At 40.6% G+C, this 4,848-nt stretch overlaps 1 protein-coding gene across 7 annotated transcripts in view; it reads right to left on the bottom strand.

The window, feature by feature from the left end:
• Positions 1–1,188: 1,188 nt before the first annotated feature.
• Positions 1,189–4,848, bottom strand: part of LOC116692245 (ELKS/RAB6-interacting/CAST family member 2) — a 147,488-nt gene continuing 143,828 nt past the window's right edge. For all 7 annotated transcript variants that reach the window (XM_032520362.1, XM_032520364.1, XM_032520366.1 and 4 more), the window contains one exon: positions 1,189–2,456. The gene's annotated coding sequence lies outside the window, so the exon portion shown is untranslated. The remainder of the gene's footprint in view (positions 2,457–4,848) is intronic.

The raw sequence follows: 4,848 nt of genomic DNA, 5'->3' as shown, positions 1-4,848 counted from the left end.
ATTTCTATTGCACTCCATTATAGACAGAATACCAGCTGAGGTCAGTTGCATTGCTTTTTTAACCAGGGCAGCAGTTTTTAGATTACATTATGTGTTTACATAATTGCAAAAGGGTTCTCCAATGTTTTTCTAGTTAGTTTTTTTTAAATGATATCAGATTAGTAAACAAAATGTGCCTTTGGAACGTTGAAAGAATGGTTATGGATAATGGTCAATGCAGATATTACATTAAAGATCTGCCCCCCACTCAGATCAGCTGATATTCTGTCTATAATGGAGAGGAATGGAAATTTGTAAGTGACCCCAAACTTTTGACCGGTAGTGTATATACGTAGCTCTCGGCTGATAATGCTTTTGCGAAAGCCTTCATTTTGTCACACGCTTTCACAAAATGTGGATTTTTTTTAGGAATGTAACTCTTCATGTGACTGTGAATACCTGTGGCTGAATTGAGTGTGAAGTGCTTGCAAATCTCGCAAGAGTTCTGTTCTCAGCTAATGTTACCGTGGTGGATGCTGGAGGCTGTGACTGCGTCAAAGAGCACTTAAAACATGCTCAGCCACATTTCTGATCCCTCACCATGCCTTGCTACCCCTCCCTTCTCCATCCCCCCACGTTCCCCTAGGAAGAAAACTGGGCAACATCTGGCAGAGTTTATGAGAGAGAAAGAGGGAGAGAGAATTGGTAGACCATGAAAACTGGGGAGAATTCTTTCTTGGGCAGCGCAAGAGTCTATTGTTGTAGTTGCCATAGTGGCGGTGAAACTTTAATCTTGTGAAAATACCCATTGTTGTACTCAAATTAACCAATAACACTGTCGATGTCTATGCTCACATTATTGTGTTTCTGACGACACACATGTTGCAGTTCTTGTGAAAACAACTTTTATTCAAACCAAAGAAACAAGCTGGTCACTGCAACACACTGTGGAACCATTCAAGGGTGAATACTGTTACCCCCCCAAACTTTCACAGTCATCACAATCACGAGAGCCGCATAAACACACACACACACACACACACACACACACACACACACACACACACACACACACACACACACACACACACACACACACACACACACACACACACACACACACACACACACACACACACACACACACACACACACACACACACACACACACACACACACACACACAGTACAAAAACTGTACCTGATAGGTAAGGGTCAAATGGAAACACTGTTCGTCAAATCAAAACATAACACTGTATGTTATTGTCAACTTCCAAGACAGTGAAAATAGTAATGACACAGTGCTTTATAATGCAAGTCACTTCATTATTAACAGAATCACCATTCAGATTCACAGGATCAAAATATGGACAACAAAATAATACATCACTCATCAGCATAATAAGTCACATACAGCTGTTAAAACTTAAAAAAAGAGAAGTGTGGCACTCAAAACGGTTTTGGATGTAGAAAAGCTAACAGAACATGATATTGGTTCATTAAACAAACGTACAGCAGGCTAAACGAACACAAGGAGAAATGTTTAAACAGACTGTTCTTACACTAAGATGGCTGATTTGGGGTCAGCCGTATTTCCTTCCGTGTTAATAAGAATCCAGATTTTTAGAGAAGGTGTATGCTGATGTTTAAACGTTTGTGGGGCATCTTCAAGCCCACATTGGTTGTTTGTTTGTTTCCTTGTTGATCTTTCAGCAGTAAGTGGGACATAGTCAAATAAATGAGCAACTAGGACAGTTTACTGCGGAGTCCAAATAATTCAGATATATTCAGATAGTCCCATTCCAGTTTTTTTGTTTCAGCAGACAGGGTTGTCTCCTTTGGCACGGTACATTGAGAAGGTCTCTGTGGATTGTGGATTTTGAGGTCCATGTTGTTATATTTACAAAAGTCTGATATTTAGCTGAGGAAGTAAACACATCATTTCATCATAAACTAGTCCAGGATTGGTATGGGTTAACGGCTAGTTCCACTAGCTCACTTTATCCACACCGGTAGTCCACAGTGGTGGAGTGATTGTGCAGTTAATGTGAAGCCAGAACTCTGTAGCCCCACAATACTGTTAATCGAATGCAGCTCCCCGTCTACTGAAAACAACTAGGGAAATGAAGGCCGCTTGCCAATACCTTGAAGGTCCACAGAGATGACTGATGGTCGTGTGAGGGTCATTCACCCACCCTCAGTGGGCCATTGCCTTTGTCAGTAAAGGTGACAATCATCAAAAAGACAGGAGAATATCTGACCAGCTGAGCGCTTGTCCACGATCCATTGAAATAGTGGGTCCTGGAGCTTGTGTGTATTTATGTGTGTGTATGTACATATATATATATATATATATACACACACATATATATATGTTTATAAGTATGTCTGGTGGTGATGATGGTGGGAGGTATAGGCCGGTTCAGTGTGTATGCTTGCAGTTGAAGCTCTTGAATCTCTTGGTGCCTGCTCTACAGCTGTGGAAAGAAACATTAAGAAAGAATAATCAGTATGAGAGGTAAAGAATAAAAAACATATGCTGTAATCCACACAGGGATACGAAGATGCATCATGTAGCCAAACATCTTTTTAAAGTCTCTCTCATAAAAGGTTACATCATACAACACATTGCTTGGTGGTGGACAAAGAGAACTCATGACACTCAGGTCCAGTGTAGGTATTTTTTCTTAGATTGAGGTTGATCATTTTCTTGCTTGTAACTGTCTGGCGAGCCTCCAGAGCTCCTTAAGAATGCTCTAAATGCAGTTGGCAGCAGCCCAAACATCAAGTGCTCATTAATTTAAAAAAAAACAAAAAAAAACTGTTGGAATGTGTCTGTTATTCAGGCCGCACAGCAGTCAGCAACAACTCACTTCTTTCCTGGGGTTTAGGTTGTGGAAAAAAAAGAAACAATGATGTATGTCTAGCTTGCTGGGGGCGCCTCATTGGCTGAACAAACAGGCCCCAAAATAACTACCAATCACAGGAAGACGTTATCATCCGTCACTCAGAGAAAGGATGATGATAGAACTTTAATACATACTTTGTATGTATACTTTGTTTGTAGGGGACAAGAGACGTTCACAGGTAAAGTTGGATAAACTATTGTGATAGAGACAATTTAACCTGCGTAATGACCCATAAGTCTTAGATGTAAGGGGATTAACATATTTAATGGTAGCATCTTAGGTTAGTGCATTGTGTAGGAAGAGAAATGTCAAATTGTATGGAATGTGTCCAGTTCTGCAGGGCTGCTCAAACGTCCTGTCTCCTTCTGATTGGCTGCCAGGCAGAGAAGGACCATCCATTACAGCCAGGAGTAAATAAACATGCCCAGCAATTAAAGAGCCATCATTTGTTATGCAACACGTGGTGTGTATGTATGTCCACATCAACCAGCTTGCGTGTGACCAAATGTTTGTCTGCGCATGTACATGCTTGTGTGTGTGAATTTGTGCATGTGTGTTGGACGCCATTCTCAGGTTTCTTCACCGTCGTCTGCACTTAAATTAATGATTTAGGGGCCAGAAAATCAACAAACATGGCCCTTGGCAGGGCATAATGGAGAGCACGACCTGGCTGGAGATGTGTTTGAAGACCCCTCCTCTTTCTTCTCTGTCAACACCTCACTACTTCCACACAACAGACGCATTCACTACACAAACTCACGTGTGACGCCTGTGTTCGTGTTGTTAATGAGGAAGTGTGTGTTGCTATGTGGTTATGAATATGTGTACGCTTATCTGCCTATGATTATTTTACATGTCAGCATGTTGTGACAGAGTGTTATGGAATTTTATGTTCCTGAATTCTGTATTTGTAGATGTGATTATGACCGCCTTAGGAACATGTGACTAAGTAAAGCATATTATATCAGCCAGGAAAGCTACAACCATGCTCTGGATAATGTAGTAAGCTCAAATGGCTCTGACAGGCTGCTTAAAGCCTTTTTAGCCCAAAGGTCATTGTCCACAATTTTCTGCATCATCAGCTGCTAAAGGCGGCAAAAAAGCCAGTTACACATATACTGCACTGCAGTACGTTCTTGGTTTATCTGGTTCAATTTCAGCTGGGTGAGGTACAATGATTGGAATAACGCTATATAACTATATAATAACGTTATAAATAACGGCGATACTTTTCTTCAGTAATAAGTGATCTAATTGATTACTCTTCCCATCTTAAAAATGCCGTAACCGTACTGCCGATAAAAAGAGGCGCGTAACTATAATTGAAGCTGATTTTTTCATCAGACCAACTTGATCTCTGAGCCAAGATGCAAAGACTTTTTTTCTTCCTTGGTTAGTGGGCCGTGCATGAGACAACAATTGGCTGAGACTGAGTAAAATTTCATGTAAGCCAATCAGAGGTAGAGTTGTGGCTAAAGATTTCCCACCGGGGTCAGAAAACATAGGGGAGACACTTTGTTTCTCTCACTATGACTCTAGAGTGGCTAATTGCTGTAACTCTCTCACTTCTCCCTCACTCTATCACACACACACACACACACACACACACACACCCACACACCAACACCACCACACACACACACACACACACACACACACACACACACACACACACACACACACACGTGGCTCAACGCACCCAACAGCGTACAAGTATAAAAATCAAGGCACTTATGTTATTTGCACTACAAAAAGTGTATATTTTTGTATGTTTGTATTAAGTGTCCATTTCATTATAATATTTAGATTTACCACAAATAATTGAACATGCACATGTATTTTAAGTTCCATTAAAGAGGGCTGGAGGTGGGGTCACATTTGAGCATTTAAAAAATGTACTTGAAAGCAACGCAAGTTACTTTTATAATTTGTAACTGAGTATCTAATTTAGTTACTTTTT

Source organism: Etheostoma spectabile, chromosome 7, assembly GCF_008692095.1.
Source record: "Etheostoma spectabile isolate EspeVRDwgs_2016 chromosome 7, UIUC_Espe_1.0, whole genome shotgun sequence".
NCBI classification, from domain to species: domain Eukaryota; kingdom Metazoa; phylum Chordata; class Actinopteri; order Perciformes; family Percidae; genus Etheostoma; species Etheostoma spectabile.
This window is presented reverse-complemented; position numbering and strand designations above follow the sequence as displayed.